Source organism: Homarus americanus, unplaced genomic scaffold (genome assembly GCF_018991925.1).
Source record: "Homarus americanus isolate GMGI-L3 unplaced genomic scaffold, GMGI_Hamer_2.0 scaffold19117, whole genome shotgun sequence".
Lineage (NCBI taxonomy): Eukaryota > Metazoa > Arthropoda > Malacostraca > Decapoda > Nephropidae > Homarus > Homarus americanus.
In genome coordinates this window covers 5,853,504-5,876,312 of record NW_024754704.1, presented here as the reverse complement: position 1 = coordinate 5,876,312, position 22,809 = coordinate 5,853,504, and positions in this window count along the sequence as shown.

The window sequence follows — 22,809 nt, the reverse complement described above, 5'->3', positions numbered from 1 at the left end:
GGGGGTTGGTGGTAAGCATCCACTGATCGGGGGTCCGCTCACACTTGCAATTGCAGTATCCTTTCATATCTGCAAGTAGGACAACCTCCAATCCCAAATCCGGTCTGGCTGCTCCAGGAGTTCCAGCAGGAACCACCAAGCGGGCCGCCTATAAGCAAAGGCCCGTTTCGGACTACGGTCCGACAATCTCAACAACATCAACTGAAGGATTAACAGGACTAGATTCCTGGACCCGGAGCTGTGAAGACTTGCTTTTCTGCTGCATGGACTTGCCTTTTCTGCTGCATGGTTGAGCAGTCTGCAATTTCATTGTGATTGGACACTCAATCCTAGTGATTGATCTCACCCAACATAGCGACTGTGCAATTATCATCTCAGATTGTGCGAGAAACACTCAAGCTTCTGGAAAATATATATTTGGGCTCCCCAAAATTTTGACTGCTCCCCGTGAGTCTACGTCCTGGATTGGCCAATCAGCGGTGCCCCACGGTGGCATGATACAAGCACGTTTACTGCGGTCCTCTGATTGGCTGACCGAACGTGGCGTGGTAGGGAGACTGTCTCTATCTCTAAGTCATCTTCTTTTTCTTCTTTCATCCCCCTCATGCACCCTGTTCCTTGAACGGGAGGCGGGACTCAGAGATACGGTCGATCCGGCAAGGGAACCTGTGATAGTGCACTGCACCCCTTGTCCGGGGGTCACCCGTAGGTGGCAACTTATATAGACTTAACTTATAGTCACAGGTAACCCTACGAGCCCGGCGCCCGTCCAAGAGGGGTTGGCGGGGTCACTGCTCCTAGGCGGGAGCCCTGTGTTATAGGTAGGATTGTGATGTAATGAGGGAAGATGACCACAAGCATTAGGATTAAACATAGTGTTACGAGTTGGGGATTTAGAATATAGTTAAAAGTCTACCCAGATCCCAACAGGCAACAACAATAAAAAAACAAAGACAATCGGACTATAAAAGGGTAGACAAAGGATGCGAGTTTTTGTTGTGTATAATAAAGTACCATAAATTCCTTAACAAAATATTCAGCTTTCTATAATTTACCCTTAACCATACTTAACCTAAACATTGCAGTATATACATATTTATACAACATACAATAATTTGAAGCAAGGTGGAGGTGGGGAGGCAATATAAGATTACAAATACTTAAGTGCGGAGCTGAGATGGCTGACGAGTAAGGCTGAGTATTGTAGAAGACGGTAGGTAGTCACTGTGCCGTAGGTTTCCAGGATAGGTGATCCTGTGGTCACTTCCCAGAGTGAACTGAACTCTCATCGAATTGGAGCTGATGAGGAAGACTTGGAGGAGGTGATGCAACAACCAGGATATGGAGAAGGGAAACCCTGGAGTGGTAACTAAGACTAGTCATACTCGGGTTTCGTCCCAAGATGGCGTTGCTCGTGGTGCTGGGTAGGTAGATCAGGACAATAGATGGCGTGGTTCGTAGTGCTGGGTAGGTAGATCATGACAATTGGAGGCGTGGTTCGTAACACACCCCCCCTCCAAAGACCTACGTAGCGCGGGCACGAAGGTGATCACCTGGTGCGTCTGGAGAGCAGCTGCTGCATTTCCACTGGAGCTCGGGATAAGGAGTCCGCAATCAGGTTGTCCAACCCCTTTATGTGCCGGACTTGTAGATTATAGGGCTGGGTGAGGAGAGCCCAGCAGAGGATTCGCTGGTTGGAGGTCTTGTTGGTTTGGATGAAAGTGAGTGGGTTATGGTCGGTGAAGACTAGGGTTGTTTGTGGGCAAGACTGGAGGTAACATTCAAACTTCTTTATTGCCAACACCAGAACCAGGGCCTCCTTCTCTATGGTCGGGTAGTAGGTCTGATGTTTTTTCAACTTGGCGGAGTAGTATGCCACAGGGTGAAGGGCATCAGTGGTTGGGTCGGGTTGGAGGAGCACAGCCCCCACTCCGACACCGCTAGCGTCGATTTGCAGATGGAAGGGCAAGGTGTAGTCAGGGGGGTGGACTACAGGCTTGGAGGCAAGGAAGGCTTTGAGGCGGTGGAAAGACTGGTCACACCTCTGGTTCCAGATGTAAGGGACCGCAGAACTGGTAAGGTCTGTGAGGGGTCCGGCCACGCTGGAGAAGTTACTGCAGAACCGACGGTAGTAGCCGCACATCCCCAGGAAGTGCATGAGTTCCTTCCTCGTCCTTGGAGTGGGGAAGGACAAGATGGCTTTAACGTTTGCGTCCTTGGGTCTCACTATACCATGCCCGACGATATGTCCCAGGTAAGTCACTGAGGCCCGGCCAAAAGCAGATTTAGCCAGGTTTATGGTGAATCCAGTCTCTTGCAGTCGTGCGAACAGTATCTCCAAATGCACCAGATGTTCGTCCCAGCCGTCCGACACCACCACCAGGTCATCCAGGTAGGCGAACGTCCCACCTAGGTCCTGAATCAGGTAATTGATTGCCCTCTGGAATGTGGCCGGAGCATTAGAAAAGCCAAACGCCATAACCAAATATTGAAAAAGACCAAATGGAGTTATAAATGCAGAGATTATTTTTGCCCTATCCGTGAGTCCCACTTGATAATATCCTTTCAACAGGTCCACGGTAGATATAAATTTTGCACAGCCTATGCTGTCTATTATATCTTCAATCAAAGGTAAAAGGTAGGCGTCTGAGACAGTGACCTGGTTCACTTTACGATAATCGGTACAGAAACGAAAAGTGCTATCGGGTTTTGGAATGAGAAGGCAAGGTGAAGCCCAGGGGGAGATACTAGGCTCAGCTAAGTTATGTTTTAACAAAAAATCTACCTCCTTTTTCATAATCTCTCTTTTTTGTGGATTTAGTCGATATGCTGATTGCCTAATGGGTTGTACATCATCAGAGATTAGCTTAATATCATGTTTAAGTATATTGCAAAACCCTGGGAGGTCTGACGTGACTTTAGGAAATGTTGATAATAACTTAGTGAGATCTTTTGCTTGAGATGGATTCAGAACAGAAAAATACTCATCCAAGTTGTTGAGTATGTGACTGTTAGCAGGGTTTTCTTTAGGTTGAGGGAAGTCTAAATTCTCCAATTGATCCATGTCATCTGTCTCCGGCTCCGGCCCTGACAAAACCGTATGCATTACAGGTAGGCTTATAAGCCTCTGGGATGTCTTCCTCTGACTGCCTGGAATGGTAAAGTTTCATGAGATTAATGTGAACAAGTTGTGAACCTTTCCTGCGATCAGGAGTATGGACTACATAGTTGAGGGGAGATAGTTTATTAGCAACTATATAGGGACCAGTAAACTTGCTTTTAAGGGGAGAGCCTGGAATGGGTAGAAAGAGTAACACTTTGTCACCTGGAGAAAATGATCTTTCAACTAATTTAGGTTGGGACTTCATTTTTTCTTGTACTTTTTTTAAGTTTGACTGAGCAATGGTTCGGACTTCAGTTAATTTGTCCCGTAAAGTGTCAATGTATTGGGAAACTGTTGCGGGCTTAATAGATGGAGTGTCAAACCACTGCTCCTTTACTATTTTAAGGGGTCCCCTAATTTGTCTCCCATATAGTAACTCGAACGGGGAGAAACCCAATGACTCCTGGGAACATTCCCTGATGGCAAAGAGTAACAAGTCTATGCTGTCATCCCATTCCTTTTGGTGTTCTATACAGTATTTTTTGAGCATTGATTTGAAAGTTTGATGGAACCGTTCCAAGCAACCTTGGAATTGTGGGTGGTAAGCCGAAGATGTACAATGGTCCACACCGAGGTCTTTCATCTTCAAAGATGGATCAGATTTTTGGGCTTTAATGAGCTCATCCTTACTAATGGTCTTATTGTACAGATCTTCTGTGGGTAGGAAGATATTGGAGGTGGTTTTAGATGAAGAGGGCCCATTTCGCACACTCTGTGACCGGGTGACAGCACAAGGTGGGAAAAGGTGAGGAGTAGTTTCTTCAAGGTCAGTGGTGGAGTTGACAGGTAAGGGAGAGTCGACTGTCTTTATGTTGGGAACCACTAGATCTCCTACCAAGTCATTACCCAATAATAAATGAATGCCGCTCACAGGCATTGGATCTTTCCTAATGGCTATTTGCACTTCCCCAGTAATCAAGGGACAGTGGAGGTGCACTTTAGCTAAGGGATAGGAAGAATGGGATGAGAGATCTGAAATTAGAACACTCTCATTAGTAAATGCGGTAGATATATCAGGAATGACGTTAAACAGGAGGATAGATTGTGCTGCGCCTGTATCACGTAGTATACGAATAGGGAAAGAACGAGACCCCTCTATGATTGAAAATTTTCCTTCATAGGTGAATGAAGAGAAGAGATCCTGATGGGGCCTTTCCACATTGGTGGTTGCTATTGGTTTGAATTTGGGATCCAGGGAACTACTTTTAGCAATTCGACACTTTGGGTGTTTACAAGACTGGATCGTATGGCCTGGGTTTTTACAGTAAGAACAATAAAACTTGGTTGCATCAGGGGGGGTAGGTGTGGGACCTTTCCACCTACCACTCACGCCCCCAAGGTTATCATCAGAGGAGGACCTAACATGCCGGAAAGAACCACGTTCCCTACGGCACAGTGACTCCACCAGCAAGGCGTAAGCATCAGCCAGCTCAGCCGCATGCCCTAAATTAACCTCTCCACGCTCCTCCACATGCTTCAAGATGTGAAATGGTATCTTGCTCTTCCACTCCCCCAGGACTACCAAGTTATACCTATGGAAATTACACTTCTGAATATTGTTCTTCTGATAAGATCCTTAGATAAGGATAAGAGACTTGGAATAGGAAGGGCGTATTACGGCATATATATAAAGATCCGGATTAACAACCCTTGAGTAAACAGGAAGGGCGTATTACGGCATTACTATAAAGATCCGGATTAACAACCCTTAGATACTTGAAACAGGAAGGGCGTATTACGGCATTTATATAAAGTTCCGGATTAACAACCCTTGAGTTACTTGATTATTGACCCCGAATGAGATAATGAGAAGAACAATAATTGAGGCTTTATAATTATGGGGTCCTGGTAGAGCGGGGCATCCCAAGATATCAATTCACCCTAAACTAGTGACTATGGAACAGCCTACTCTGGAGCGAGGGTACGGCATTAAATAGAACCGGATTCTTCCCTACACTCGATAAGACTTACTACACGACTGCCACGTGTAATAACAGGTAAGCCTTATGACACTCGGAACCTAATATCCTACGTCTGTCACTCTTACTGTACGATAATACCAATATATGCACACACATATGAAGGAACTTTAAACCACAGTAAAGCAATTGTGAACAGAAGTGAATGGGAGGAATAATTAACAAGGAGTAACAAGGGGGGAAGGAATATGGCACTTAATGTTCGGTCCTGTCACGGTCGCCATTTGTTACGAGTTGGGGATTTAGAATATAGTTAAAAGTCTACCCAGATCCCAACAGGCAACAACAATAAAAAAACAAAGACAATCGGAATATAAAAGGGTAGACAAAGGATGCGAGTTTTTGTTGTGTATAATAAAGTACCATAAATTCCTTAACAAAATATTCAGCTTTCTATAATTTACCCTGAACCATACTTAACCTAAACATTAATAGTATATACATATTTATACAACATACAATAATTTGAAGCAAGGTGGAGGTGGGGAGGCAATATAAGATTACAAATACTTAAGTGCGGAGCTGAGATGGCTGAAGAGTAAGGCTGAGTATTGTAGAAGACGGTAGGTAGTCACTGTGCCGTAGGTTTCCAGGATAGGTGATCCTGTGGTCACTTCCCAGAGTGAACTGAACTCTCATCGAATTGGAGCTGATGAGGAAGACTTGGAGGAGGTGATGCAACAACCAGGATATGGAGAAGGGAAACCCTGGAGTGGTAACTAAGACTAGTCATACTCGGGTTTCGTCCCTAGATGGCGTTGCTCGTGGTGCTGGGTAGGTAGATCAGGACAATAGATGGCGTGGTTCGTAGTGCTGGGTAGGTAGATCATGACAATTGGAGGCGTGGTTCGCAACAATAGAGATAAGGGACACCCTTTCGGAAGAAGAAAAGTGGCAGAAATTACTTATAACAAATTACAAGTCCCATTAACAAGAATATTTAGCACCAACGAAGGTTTCAAAATTATCTGTAAAGATGACTTTGACTCAGACAAAATTCTCTCAAAAGAAGCCAGAGATGTTCTTTACAATGAAAGACTTGTTGTTGTCATGCAACCAGAACAAAAAGTAAAAAGATCAGTTTTCGTTAGCCAAATCGACCAGGAGATCGGGAGGAAGACATCTGAAGATCAGAAAGATGAACTGGAACGCCAAAACAGTTGGATGAAGATCGAGGAAGTCATCAATATAAAAGACTACACTCGTGTTTTCAAGATTACCTTCGAAGAAGTTTCAATGGCTGAAAAAGTATTACAACAGGGCTTTCTAATATTTAACATGTAAGTAACACCTCATCAAATAAAGAAGGAAACATTTATCAATCTGCAAACTTGCTTTTCTTATTACAAATATGAAGAACACAAAACGAAAGACTGTCCAGAAATTAGAAAAAGTACTGTTCAGACGGTGCAGGCAACGACCATACCTACACTGAATGTAAGAACACACATGTTGGCTGTCTAACTGTAAGAGAAATGGGAATGCACATATAGGACACAGGACGTTAGCAATGGCATGCCCAATAAAAAAGCACATAATAAAGTACAAGGAACAAGAAACAAGGATAAAGGAACAAGAAAAGAAGGACACGACATACGTTGAAATAGCCAAGAGAGCTGTCCAAGAGGCCCACAGACCAGAATCCACCATCTTAAACTTAAGCGAACCAATACATGACAAGGTAATGATTAGTATGATACACGCACACCTGCACAATATCATTGCACCCGGATCATACAATGACGAGTTAAGGAAAATGTTTTAATTGAATAGCCTACCGGAGATGATATTCCCAGAGAATCCAGAATCCGAAAAATTATTTCAGGCAACATACTCAAGCGAACTGAAAGAAAGACTACAGCTAAAAAAACAAAGGTTTGAGCAAGGAGCAACACTGATACACAAGAAACACAAGCGACTGATAGAGATCCCAGACAGTAGTTTGTAGGCAGTAGGTAGTAGGCAGCTACCAAACAGGGAGGTACTACCGCCTGGGAAGATATTGGAAGAATAATGTGTTGTCTAATGGTAGACCCTGCTGCTATATGGCATTGCAAAAATTGTGACCAAGTCCCAGGTTGCTGATCTGACTTTCTGCCTCATTTACACACAATTGCAGGGTCTCAATTGTTTCTCTTGCTATTGACAACACAACATACATATATTGTTTCTCACTAATGATCTTTTTTTTTAATTTCTTTATGGTTCCTTATTATTATTAGTCATTATTATTATTATTATTATTATTATTATTATTATTATTATTATTATTGCAGTGTTTTCAGTATTGTTATTGTTATCATTATTATTTTATTTTTATTTTTGTATTTTTTATTATAAATTTTACTTATCTGAATTATTATTATTATTATTATTATTTTTATTATTATTATTATTATTGTTGCGTTTTCGCCCCCCGGGCCCTGATGTGGGTCGGTGACCTGTGTCCGGGTGGGCTAATACCCGTAAAAAAGAAAAAAAATGACTAGAAGTGACAAAGAGAAGATAGAAACAACAAAAGGACAGTCGACACGACAAAGGGTAAGGAGGAGAGAAGAGAGGATGGAGACTGATCACAACAGACAACCTGAATCTGCTGAAGATATTGGATTAAAAGTTATCACCACAACAAAACATAGAATCCCAACATCGAGACCAACAGGAGGGACATTAGCAAAAATACTGTGAAGGAGGGAAATACAAGTGGACATTATAAGAAAAATCCCCAAGCGAAGATTACGTCTGGACACTAATCACTATGGACAAACTAAAGATTACGACCAATGACTTTAAAATACTAGACCCGTCAGAGTTCAGAAGAGTCAGAAGCTGGAAACAGGATGATAGGTCTCCACTCCAACTGACACAATCCTAGTTTAAGAAATAATGGACAACAGACAAACAGTAAGAACTTTAAGAATAATACAACACAACGTAAGAAACTGGAAGACCGAGAGAATTAACCTAAGTAATATATCTCAAGAAATTGACCCTGACATTATACTAATAAACAGTCACGGTGAGACAGACAACAACATAAAACTCTTTAAATATTATGTAAACCAAAGAAATAAATCGGGAGAGAAAAATGACGGAGTAGCTATAGCGGTTAAAAGAAACTTAAAATATAAACTAATCGATGACTTCCAGGATGAATTTCTAGCAATAAAAATAAATACAACTCAAGGAGAGGCAATCATTGCTACTACTTATCTGCCACCGAGACGACCCTACTTACCTATAGAAGACCTATAAAAATTGGCTAACAACAGTCATCCGATGTACATCTTAGGAGACTTTAACGCCAGACACAGGATTTTCGACAATACAACTAATAACGCCATGGGAAACGCCCTTAATCAATTAATAAACCTAGGGAAAATCAATCATCTAGGTCCTAACTTTCCAACCTGGAGAAATCACAATACACAATCGACACCAGACAAAATTTTTACCAACAACAAAGCCTTTTTCAATTACGATATAAAACAAGGACCTCTCACAGGCAGTGACCATCTGCCAATTATACTAACACTGTCAAGAAGCCCCATACAGATACCAATAAAAAAAAAAGAGACAAAATGAGTAAAACAGACTGGGACAGCTTCAAAGAAGACTTAGGTAATCACCATTCGATTAACCTACAAGGGAAAGCAACACAAGACATAGACTCAGAAATGGACAGACTGCACTCAGCAATAAAAACATCTATAACCAAACACACTCCTACTTCACACTTCAGAACCAGTGCCGGATTTAGACCTGTGGAGGCCCATGGGTAGCCTCTTTGTGGAGGCCCCCCTCATTATAACTACCCAAGAGGGTGAGGTGGCGAGTGAAGCGAGCCTAAACATCTGGGAGTTCCGGGGGGCGCTGTAAGCCCCCCGGGAAAATTTTGAAATTTGAACACTTCTTTGGAGAATTTTGAAGCCATATGCAGTTATATTGAGGAAATTAGAACATTGAGAAAATTTTAATTAACTGTATCTTTATTGATAGTGTACAAATTCCCAACACACACACACACACACACAAAAGTGAGACATGACTGGAGTCATTCATGTGGTTTCAAGTCGACCAGCCCTGATATAGCTACTACCGCACATGTGGAGGCCCCCAGATTGTGGAGGCCCCTGGGCAGCTGCCTACTTTGCCCACTCCTGAATCCGGCCCTGTTCAGAACATTACCCAACAACAGTTTAACAGAAGAAGTTAAATTAATCCAAACCCATTACAATTAAATAAACAGGTATATGGAAAGACACGGCAGTAACAGATGGCTATATACGACGCTGACAGCACTACAGATAAAATTAAGAGACGCATGTAAGGAAGCAAACAACAAAAAATGGAATGATATTATAATTGCGGCCGACAAGACAAGAGACACAAAACATTTTGGACTTCCATAAACAAGATGATGGGGCATAACAAGCAAAAAACACCGTACATCAAAGACCAAAATGGAACAAAACTGTAAGAGGAAAATGAACAAGAGTTAGCATTCAAAAGGGAATGGGTAAAAGTTTTTAAAATTTCAGATGAGGAAAATGAAGATTTTGATAGTGAACACGAAGAAATGATAGAAGACGAAATGGGAGGACACATACATAGAATCACCCCAAAGCAATATATAGTGTTACGAACCCCTCCACCAATTGTCATGATCTACCTACCCAGCACTACGAACCACGCCATCTATTGTCCTGATCTACCTACCCAGCACCACGAGCAACGCCATCTAGGGACGAAACACAAGTATGACTCGTCTTAGTTACCACTCCGGGGTTTCCCTGCTCCATATCCTGGTTGTTGCGTCACCTCCTCAAAGTCTTCTTTGTCAGCTCCAATTCGAGGAGAGAGCACTACACTCTGGGAAGTGACCACAGGATCATCTATCCTCTAAACCTACGGCACAGTGACTACCTACCGTCTTCTACAATACTCAGCCTTGCTCGTCAGCCATCTCAGCTCCTCACTTAAGTATTTGTAATCTTGTATTGCCTCTCCCACCTCCACCTTGCTTCACGATTGTTTTATGTTGTACTAATATGTATATACTGTTAATGTTTAGGTTAAGTATGGTTAAGGGTAATTTGTAGGAAGCTGATTATTTTGTTAAGGAATTCATGGTACTTTATTATACACAACGAAAACTCTCATCCTTTGTCTACCCTTTCATAGTCTGATTGTCTTTGTTTTTTTTTATTGTTGTTACATGTTGGGATCTGGGTAGACTTTTAACTATATTCTAAATCCCCAACTCGTAACAATAGACTATAACTTACTACCTAATAATCAAATAATAACCATGGGAGAAATGTTGCACTGTCTGAGGAAGTTTAAGGAAAAGGCCCCCGGGCTCACAGGTATTACACGAAATATGATCATAAATCTACCTGAAAAATCTTAAAAACATTATTAAACATTTATAACGCATGTTTAATAACTGGTTACTTTCCAGACAAACTAAAATATGCTAAAATAATAATTATTCCCAAGGAGGGTAAGGACAATAAGGAAATATTAAACTACAGGCTTTATTATATTTTTATTATAAATTACCGGGAAACTACTGGAAAAAAAATTAAATTCAAGACTTATAACCTTTTTAACACAAAAGGGGAAACAAACAATAGACAACATGGATTTATGCCCAATAGAAATACCCGAACTGCAATAGCTACAATAACGGAAATAACTGCAATAGAAAAAAGCAAGGGGAACCAGATCAATATAATTTTATGGGACGTTTCTAAGGCTTTTGATAAAGTTTGGCATTTAGGCTTAAAATATAAAATATTATGTAACTATTTAGATGGTAGGAGAGCACAAATTCAAATTGGAAACCTTATGGGAACTATGTTTAATCTTAAGAGTGGAGTACTTCAAGGAGGATGCCTTTCTCCAACACTATATGCAATTTATACTTCAGACACACCTCAACCCACCCCCTTTACCGAATATGTAATGTTTGCTGATGATATTACTCAAATAGTATCATACCCAGGAAAATCAACCCAATTTATGGCACGCCACACGGTAAGAGCGATAAAAAACATAAATGACTGAGAAAAAATGGAAAATCAGGACAACTAAGAACAAATTCAAGATAATACCAATAGCCAAGATTAAAACAAGTCCAGTAATAGTCGACCAGGAACTATACCCATACGACACTGAAGGTAGGATGCTTGGATTAAAACTAACAAAAAGAGGATATATAACATACATAAAAGATAAAGAACGACAGGCAAGAATAAGATTATCAAAACTAAAACGTTTTAAGGACCTTAGCATTAATAACAAAAGAAAGATTTATATAGCCCTTGTCAAAGCAATTATGAACTACCCACCCATCCCATTGAACACCCTTAGTAAAACGAGCATTAAAATGTTACAAACAGTACAAAATATAGCCCTCAGATTTATATATAACATAAAATATACAGACCACATCAATAATGAACAGCTACACAAGATAGCAAACCTCCTAGCAATCAATGTAGAAATACACAACAAAGCCGCAAATATTTGGAACAGTGACTAAACTCAACACAGAAACTTACCAAAACTGGATAAATAATATAGATAATGAAGAAATCCAAGAACACAGTTGGTTTAAATCAGACAGGCAGAAAGTAAATGAACCACCTCTTGCTCCAATATACACATAAAATATTAATAGAGAGAATAAAAGATGAGAGTGACCTTCTAGCTCCACTAAGAACCTGGCAGGCCTCTCCATACAGTGTACCTTTAGACTAACACAACTGACATTTAACTAACACCTTACTTAGCAAAAAAAAAAAAAATTGACTACCCTCCCAGCTACACAAGGACCTGGGCGGGCTCATTAACTCCACCGCAGTATAAAAAAATAATAATAATAAGCAGCACTATATAAATAAACCAATATTAATACAAATGTCTGACGACCAAAGGGAGCAAAACAAAGATAAAACCCCAATAGGAAAGATGAGATGATCTGGTTGAGCCCAGATTCTTTTTACTCCTACTGTATTTCAGTTTCACCGATTTTTCTTCAACCCCTAATAATCTTTCACCTCATAACTTATGACTCCACCCACCAGGATTAACAGTGCTCTCTGATGAGAGATTCGCCAGCCAGCCTTCACCGTGAACGGACCTCTCTCCATACCCCTCACCGCCAATGCAACCAGCCTTGTTTCTACTGTTGACTACCGGACCACAAATCGACCTCTCTGACTACCACTGGACTTCCCAGGAATCCTGTTTGGGGTGAAGCCCTTTGTGGGCCTTCACCCTTGGAAAACGACCATGACAGTCACCGGACTACCTCACGAGCGTTCAGGATTGTCATTCCTAGCTAGTCCTCCCCACGGGCAGAGTGAGTGACCCACACTCCTGCTGGAGGGCAGCTATTGATTGGCAGTACTGACGTGGTTTGGGGTCTTTCTCTCTTACCAAAATCCTTCCTTGCTTTCCCTGGCCGAGGCACTTGCTTTATTTAAGTATTCATGCTAGAGCCCCTCCAGTGGAGCACACCTCACACCTAAGTGGGATTCTGTGTGTTCATTGGGGGTCGGGGACAAACAGGCCGATCTCATAGTGACGACTGTGATCGTGCAGTCACTCCACTGTGCAGGGGTTGTCTCTTGTAAAATCAAAGAAGGGCCTCCAACAACCTTCTACATGTACAGTCGGAAACCATAATCTCTAGCCCACCTGGGTCGGTGCTGGAGGTTAGAACGAGGCAATACACGCACGAACACACACAGTCATAGTACGGCTGCATAGATGACATTATGTATAAGTATTGTATATGGCATTTTATACTCTGCATTATCTTCATTATATATGAACAAGAAGAAAAAATACCATAAGTTGTAGTTACGAAATTATGAATGGAAATAAACACTTCCAAACCACCCAGTGACTCCACACAACGTTTATAGCGTTTGTGTGTGTGTATGTGTGTGTGTGTGCCAGACCACGATGCTTCCCATCATTCGCATAACTATATGAAAAATCGTGTTTAATTTAACTACATATTTAAAAAACCTTAAATTACATGTGGGTCAGTCACTCCTCATTTGACACACTTATAGTGTAATACTTTGACCATCCCACCTGGGCACATGGAGGCCCACGGTAACTCTCACGGGGCAACATACGCACGAACACACAAGTTTCCTAACTCTCGGGAATTTGTCCAGGTATTTTACAATGTGGTTTTATGTCACTTCACATAAAAATGCTTACAAAATCTATGCATTAATATGCATAACTCTTGGGAATCTGTCCAGTCATTAATTATATGTTATATACTCCAATAATCACATAGATATGTTTACAATGTTTATGCATAATAAATGTGAATAATATTTTTGGGGTTTCAATTAACCAATAGTCATGCCTACAAAACAATCTTGATGCTCTAAGTGCATGTATGTGTTAAATAACGAGTGACTGATCCACATTTAATTTAAGGTTTTTGAAATATATACCAAAAAATTAAATTTTAAATTAATTATTTATAGTGCATTACTGGCAACTTCGAACACAAAGACGGGCTATAAATAGCCTTCTTATATCCCCCTCTTACCCTCTGTCAGAGGGAAGTGTATTGGTAAATAACTTTTGTTTGTTTATTTTCCATTTACGTGAAATAGATTTACCGATTTATTTGTTTATTTATTTATTTATGATATACTCTAATATATTAAACACACTGCAAGTATATTGTTTCTCACTTTGATCTTTTTTTAAATTTTTGTATTTATTTATGTGTAGTGATGGGTTGTCAGACCACAGCTTACATCTCAGAAACAGTCCAGACCTGACCCGACATTAGGGGGGTCAAATGTAAGGGTAACCCTCGCAGCCGCTCAAGGGGGCCACAAATCAACCAGCACCTCCCATGTCACACGGCCCCAACAAATATGTAAGAGACACCCAGTCAGCAGAAGAGGCCACCTGGCTCCAATATATATACAACAACTTATAACTCAGAAAAAGTGCAGACCTGACCCTACATTAGCGAGGTCAAATGTAAGGAGACCCTTGGCCGCCCAACCCCCCGGATCAATTCAACCTGACGGCTTGTCTCCCAATATATAGGACGTCGGAGCCCTCCCTCAGGAGAGAGAGTCAACGGAGCAGAGTCGAGACAGTCAGACAGAGAGAGCAGGAAGCAAGCCCTCCCACTGTCGGGAGCGAGACTCCTCCCGACTTCCCTCCGAAAATCGGTGCCCAGCTAAGCAATCTCCCATAGAGACAACTCAGAATCACCTGCTAGGCCTCCCTCAGGTCACGTGAGTTTTTGTCAGAGCTATCCATGGGATGAGTTACTTACGTGGGACGTGTATTCATTTCATGTTTGTGTCCGAGAACCAGTGTCTAGTAACGTAATATGATGTTCTAGTAACGTAATATGATGTCCTAGTAACTTCGATAGAAGGAGTTATTCATGTGTCCATGTCATTGTCGTAATATATAAACAGGTGTAACGAAGCGGTGTTTGAGAAGTCGTCCTTAAGAACGTAATAGATGTGTGTTGACGTATAAGATAAGTGTATTGTCAGAGGAAATAACTAACACGGCCACGCTACCAAATTTTTCCTCTCTTTTACTCTCTTACTAAATATTCTACATATGGTTGGTTATTTAAAATAAGGCCAATTCACTTCAAGTAGTGTCATCAAATGTTACCGGCTGGTGTAGTGTAAACACTAGTAACGCCACTTAAGCGTCTGTTATTTAACTGGAACTATGGTAATGTCGTAATGTCGGTGTCGAGTAAAATTTTTCCATTTACTTGAAATGGATTTACCGAGTTATTTGTTTATTTATTTATTTATAATATACTGTAATATATTAAACACACTGCAAGTATTTTCTTTAATTTATAAACTTGTTACACGACAAAGGGAGGCTTCCATTATACCTGGTAGGTGAAGTTGAGCTGATACATTTTTGGTGATCATTAAGAATCAAACTCCGGGGTATTACCGGGGTATATTGTTCTTTTACGGTATGTTGGACAGGTTTAAAATACATTTTTATTATTTTAATATACCGGTAATCTTATTTTTAATTCAGCTTCCCAAACGTAAGTTTCAGTGTAAAATAATTAGTGGTAGGACCTTGTGAGTGATTTAAGATGTTTTCCATCACCACTCTTGACACGCTAAACCACAATATTTAAGTGGTAAGAATTTGATACCCAGTGCTTAAGACGACCCCTAATTTTCGGCTGATTTTTTTAAGGTTCAAATTCCACCTTATAGGCCGAGATATACGGTAGTTGAATTAAACACGATTTTTCATATAGTTACGCGAATGATGGGAAGCATCGTGGTCTGGCACACACACACACACACACACACAAGCGCTGTAAACGTTGTGTGGATTCACTGGGTGGTTTGGAAGTGTTTATTTCCATTCATAATTTCGTAACTACAACTTATGGTATTTTTTCTTCGTGTTCATATATAATGAAGATAATGCAGAGTATAAAATGCCATATACAATATTTATACATAATGTCATTTATACAGCAGTACTATGACTGTGTGTGTTCGTGCGTGTGTTGCCTCGTGATAGTTAGAGTGGGTCCCTGTCCAGAAAGGACACTGTTCTAACCTCCAGCACTGACCCAGGTGGGCTAGAGATTATGGTTTCTGAGTGTACAATGGCAGTAAACATAAGAATAAAAGTAAAAGATAAGAACAAACCTATCGATAAATCTAGGCTAATTACCCTAGCATATGTTGAACTAGGTGTGTCCTTCAATAGGGTATTCAACCTGAACGAAGGGTTCAAAGTCATTTGCCGAAATGAAAATGATGCAGACAAACTACTAACCACTAAGACGAAACAAATCCTTGCTAAGAATGGATTAATTGTGGTCATGCCTCCCGAGCTAAGAGCCAGGAGATCTGTTTTTGTAAAGAAACTAGATTCTCAAGTAGGAGGACAAACGGCAGACTCTATGAAGGCAGGCATTGAAAATATTAATGAAGGACTTAAAGTAGAAGAAATAATCAAGATAAAAGACTACATGCGCATAATGAAGATTTGTTTCGAAGAAACGGCTATGGCAGACAAGGTCCTCCAGTGCGGTTTTTTAGCGGGCAACATGTCGATATCCCCTCATCAAATAAAAAGGAAAAAATACACCAGTCTCCTGACATGTTTCATATGCTATAAATTTGAAGAGCATACGACAAGGGACTGCCCTGAAAAGGAAAAGAAAATTTGCTCCAACTGTGCAGAGGAAGGACATGTTTACACGCAGTGCAACAACACCAACAAAGGCTGCATAAACTGCAAAAGGAACGGGGATGTGCACCACACCCACCCAACCATGGCCATGTCCTGCCCCATCAAAAAGACCCTTATCAAATTCAAGCAAGAGCAGGAAGACCAACGAGAAAGGGTGAGAGACCAAAGCACATATGCTGAAATAGCAAAGAAGGCTGTGAAAGAGGCAACAAAGCCAACTACTGACACCATAATCAAATTAAGTGACACTGATCATTTCAAGGTAATAGTGAGCAAGCTACATGCTCACCTTCATAACATCATAGCCCCAGGATCATATGCCGACGAACTCAATAGGATGCTTGAAATAAACAACATGCCACAAATGAACTTTCCTGAAAACACAAACTCAGCAAACTTATCTCACGCCACCAGCACCCCAGAGCTTACAAAACACTTCAGACAATGATTAACCACCCCCAAGGACACAACACCAACAGACCAGGATAACATACCGGAAAATGCGGAACGACCTGGAAATTTGACTGAGAGGGCGAGAGACCCAAGACTGACACAAGGAACGGGAGCGAAAAGGAAATCAGCGGCCAAGAACAATGAAAATGAAATGGAAATCGACTTCCCAACAACAACTGCCACCCCCCTCCCCCAATGCCCGAAGAAGCAGCAGATACAGGACTAAGGTTTTATCAAACCACAAGGATACCATTCCCACACACAGAAAACTAACTGGAAAATTAATTGAAGACTTAGTAACGGCTAACGAAATAGTATGGCAATACACAGACGAATGGTATGACAAAGAAGCGGTATGGAACATGATTAAAAAAGACAAAATAAAATTCGGCACAACAGATTTTATTGTAATCACGGCAGCTGAACTCAAAAGGAAATAATCAGCACTCAACGAAATGAGAACATCCCCTCAACTTCAACCCTCCAAGAAAAAGAAATAATGGACCACCTACAACTGAAAACACTTAAAATTCTACAGCACAACATCCGTGATTGGCATACATTTAAAACATCGCTTTGTACCATATACAATGAAAACAATCCAGATATAATACTAATAAGTGCACACGGCGAACCCGAGAACAGCAAAATCAAAATATTTAACTACGACACCCACCAATAGAACAAAAGTGGAGAAAAACATGATGGAGTTGCCGTTGAGGTGAAAAAAGGTATCAAACACATACTAATAGACAACTTTAACAGCGAATTCCTTGCCATTAAAGTACAGACAACACAGGGCGAAATAATAATCGCAACAACATACCTACCCCCAAGAAGACCATCCCTCCCTATAGAAGACCTACTGAAACTAGCAAATTATAACACCCCCCATGCACTTCCTGGGAGATTTCAATGCAAGACACCGCATTTTTAGCAACGGCAACAATAACCAGATAGGCACAGCATTGGAACATATAATCAACACTGGCAGACTACTTCACCTGGGCCCGCACTTCACCACCTGGATGGGACCAAACGGCGTTTCAATACCCGACAAAATCTTCTGCAACAACAAAGCATTCCTTAACTACTGCATAGAGCAAGGCCCCATCACCCCAAGCGACCACATTCCGATAATATTTACAATTTCCACCAGCCCAATTCAAACAAAAATACCACCTTGGCTTCAGATGAGCAAAACAGATTGGATGAAATATAAGGATTTATTGGAAAACTACCTACAAATTAATCTAAAAGATGCAACACTCAAGGAAATTGACGAACAGATAGACAAGCTACACAACACAATAAAACAAGCAATCAACCAGACAACCCGAATAACGTCATACAGAACCCTCCCGAGTAACAAACCGAACAAAGAATTAAAGAGACTACAAGTACAACATAATAACATTAGGACGTTCATAGAACAAACTGGGCCCACTAGAGAACTACTCCGTAATATAAGAGAAATCCAACAAGGCATACAAGAAGAGTACAGGCAAATTAATAACGAAAAATGGAACAATCTAATGAAAAACATAGACACCACAATGGACTCAAAAACTTCTGGCAAAACATCAACAAACTACTTGGCACGAAAAAACAGACAGTAAACTACATTACAGACCAAAACGGACAAAAACTCTATACAAACCATGAAAAAGAAGAGGCCTTCAGAAGAGAATGGAAGAAGATCTTCAGAATATCAGAAGATGAAAATGAAAATTTTGACGAAGAACACGAAGAGTTAATTAAAATCTGGCTAAGAGAACAAAGCAATAGATAGACTGACTCCCTACCCCACAGGAAACCCAGAAAGACTAAGACCCAATAAATTAATAAATCACGATGAACTACTACACTGCCTACGCAAATTTAAAGAAAATTCCCCTGGAATGAGCGGCATAGCCCGAAATATATCATTAAACTTCATCACTTCATCCTTGACCACAGACGGGTCAAGACGGGTCAGACGCACCTGGCGCTGCTCAGCAGCAGCCACATCAACTTTTATGTTGGCCCATACCAACTCCCTCCCTGAACCCTCCTCCCCACCGGAATATCAACAAGTTCTCGCCAGAAGTTACTATTTCATTTGGGAAAGGAATGGAACCAGTGTTGAATAGTGGTGAACAGTGCTTAAGTCAGTGAAAAACAACTTGGCAGTTACAGTTGAGTCTTACTCAAGCTAGCCTTCACACAGTGAGGTCCCAGGTACCCAGTGATAATTCCCCTGAGACTCCACGATGGGGAGGCCTGGAACCACACCTCAGTGAGTGAGGTCCTGTGACCACGTGGTGTCCCCATGATGCTACGACACCATGTAGTGAATGAGTTGCTACAGCATTATGTGAAGTTCCTCATAACACCATCTGTGAGGGAATTACTATACCACGTGATGCCCCTCATAACACCATCTGTGAGGGCATTACTACGCCATGTGATGCCCCTCATAACACCATCTGTGAGGGAATTATTACACCACATCAGGCCCCTCATACACCATCTGTGAGGGAATTACTACACCACATCAGGCCCCTCATAACACCATCTGTGAGGGAATTACTACTTCATCAGGCCCCTCATACACCATCTGTGAGGGAACTACTACATCATCAGGCCCCTCGTAGCACCATCTGTGAGGGAATTACTACACCACGTCAAGCCCCTCATAACACCACCTGTGAGGGAATTAGCACTCCACGTGATGCCCCTCATAACGCCATCTGTGAGGGAGTTACTACACTACGTGTCTGCTGTTCAACACCTCAGCTCACATGATCTACGTGTGTAAGCATTAACCTGTATGTTCACTGTATGTTCCTTCACCTTTCTCTAATGAAGGCTTTTGTTAAACCACCATGTATGTAATAAGTCATTTATGTCCAATGTATATTTTCAGCCTTCGGGCTGCAAACTTTTTCAATAAACCGTTTATTAGTATTATTATTATTTATTATTATTAAACCTGCCCAGCAGACTAATGGAGGCCCTGATAAATATTTACAACTCAACCTTATCCGCTGGTTACTTTCCCGATGCCCTCAAGCGGTCAAAAATGATCTTCATTCCCAAAGAAGACAAGGATTCAAAACAGATAATGAACTACAGACCTATATCCTGACTGGAAATAACCGGGAAACTCTTGGAACGCATACTAAATAACAGACTAGATAAGTTCCTGGTTAACCACAACAAACTCAACCCAAGACAACACGGCTTTATAAGAGGAAGAGGAACCCAAATGGCAATAGCAATAATAACAGAAATCATAGCCAAAGAAAAACAGCAAGGAAACCAAGTAAACATAGTCTTAAGAGATGTAGCAAAGGCATTTGATAAAGTGTGGCACAACGAAGTAGCATATAAAATACTAAAACTAGACCTACCTGCAGAAATAGAAAAAAATCTTATGTGACTACCTTCAAAACAGGACAGCACAGCTACAAATTGGGATCCATTTAGGTCTACCCTTCGACCTAGAAAGTGGAGTGCCCCAGGGAGGCGTCCTATCCCCAACACTGTTCTTCATATATACGAGCAACTTACCTGAACCAACGCAACATAGCGAACACATTATCTTTGCCGATGACATCACACAAATCATATCATATCCCGGAAAATCAGAAGCAATGATGGCACGCCTTACGGCCTTAGCAATAAAAAACATAAATGGCTACGAAAGGAAATGGAAAATACGGACAAACATCAACAAATTTAAAATCATACCAATTGCCAAGAAAAAGGTCGAACCAGTAATAGTAGATGGAGAAATTTACCCATACACCAACGAAGGCAGCATCCTGGGACTGAAAATCACAACAAATGGTTACCAGAGCTTCATCAACGAAAAAGTCCACAAACTACGTAACAAACTCTCCAAAATAAAAATATTAAAAAGCCTGAACATACCAAACAAAAAGAAATTATACACGGCACTAATAAAATCAGTAATGAGCTACCCGCCTGTCCCAACCAACCCATTTGGTGCAACGAGAATCAAGAAACTTCAAACGGTACAAAATAAAAGCCTATTATTCATATATAACATCAGTTAAGAAGAAAGAGTAACAAACGAAGAACTCCATAGAAGAGACAACATCAACGCAGTAAACGTAGACATCTACATCCAAGCCAAAAGAACATGGGAACAAATACGAGAGTTAGACTCAGAAACTGTAGTTATCTGGCTCGACAACGAACCAGTAAGAAGAGCAAGAGAAGAAGACGCTTGGTTCAGATTAAGCAGAATAACAATCCACCACCAATACCAAAATACATCTAAAAATTATCAAATTTAATACAAAAACAAAAACAACTGTATAGCCAATAAATACTGTACCTTTAAGTCAAGCTTCAATCTTTCAATTAAACCAAAAAGATAGGACCACCTCCTTGTGAACAAAAGTAGCAAGTTGGATCCTACACCTCTTCTTAGAAATTAAACTTCCCTACTATAAACAAAACGCTTCAATTCTCTAAAACAGAAAAATGTTTCATTAAAAAGATGAGTGACCAAAAGACACTATCCTTGGCCTCTCCAACACTTGTCTTCTTGCCCCTTCCTCCCACTCTTATTAAAACAAAAGATACGTTGCTCAGCCAGCTCCACAAGAACCTGGCTAGAGGTCGTTACCCCTTCCTTGGAATAATGGCTACTGCAAAAATATTTTTTTTTTAACTAAATGAAAAAGGCTTGAGAGCTAGAACCTAATCACGCAAGATGTAAGTTCAAATATAATTATTATAACCTCAGCATATCTCGTTGAGCCCGGATACTGTCAATCTCTTACTTTTCTTCAAATTTCCTCCCTCTTTTTCCTTGATCCTATAAACCAATCCCCCCTCCCCCAAATTGCCATCAAAGTACTTCCAATCCTAATCCCTGCCCTCCCACTCAGCATTACAAGCAATAGCCCTTTACCTTATCTACAGACGTCAAGTCAAGGATTTACAGCGTGCTTTGCAACAAAACTGATTACCAGGGCTCGGGAAAGCGACATCAAGAAGGGACTCTTACGAGCACTGAACATTAACAGAGATGTCTTTAACAAGAAAACATGGCTATTGTGCGCAGTTGACGCTGTAAATCGACTGAAATTGAAAGACACAATCCTCAGCAAAGGTCCTGATACAATGAGTCCAGACTCCAGCACCCCAGCAATCTTCAACATTCTACAAACTGGGACAAGAAAGGCTGACTGTAACCCACATGAGCTCCGACAGGTAGCAGAGAGAAACATGAAGGCTCTAACACCACACAAAAGTACAGTGTATTACACAGGCGGTTTCGTAGAGCCCAGATGGATGCTCTACTTTGCAAGTTGAGCTAGCTTCCATACTTGGAGCCCTAAGACACGCTTCCATAAACAGTCAACAAGGCATTGTAATACACGCTAACTCGCGATGTGCTATTGAAGCACTAAAAATGCAGAGAGCCTATAGACAACATTCATCTCATAACATCCGTTGTTGGCCGTCTGCAAGGGTTAAAACTACAAGATCGGCAAGTTATCATTAACTGGGTGCCCAGTCATACCGGAATCCCAGGGAATGAACGAGCTGATGCTACTGCCAAGGCTGCGTTAGGACAGCGAAACATCGAGATGAACATCCCGCCCAGTCAGGAGCAGATAAAGAAGACCACAATAACACGAACTGCCCAGTGGAAAATAGACAAACATAGAAGATTAACACCAGTATCACGATCGGCCAGGTGGTACAATCTGGTCACGCATTATGAGAGACCACCACTGATGAAGGATATAACAAGAAGGGAAGAAGTTAACTTCCACCGACTAAGACTGGGATACCCATGCATTTGGGAAATCATTGTACAAGTACCAGCAGAGCAGCGCATGTGGAAAACCTGCGACAGCGGAGCCGAAAACTCACTGCAGCACTACCTCATAGAGTGTCCTGGAACGCAATTAGCTA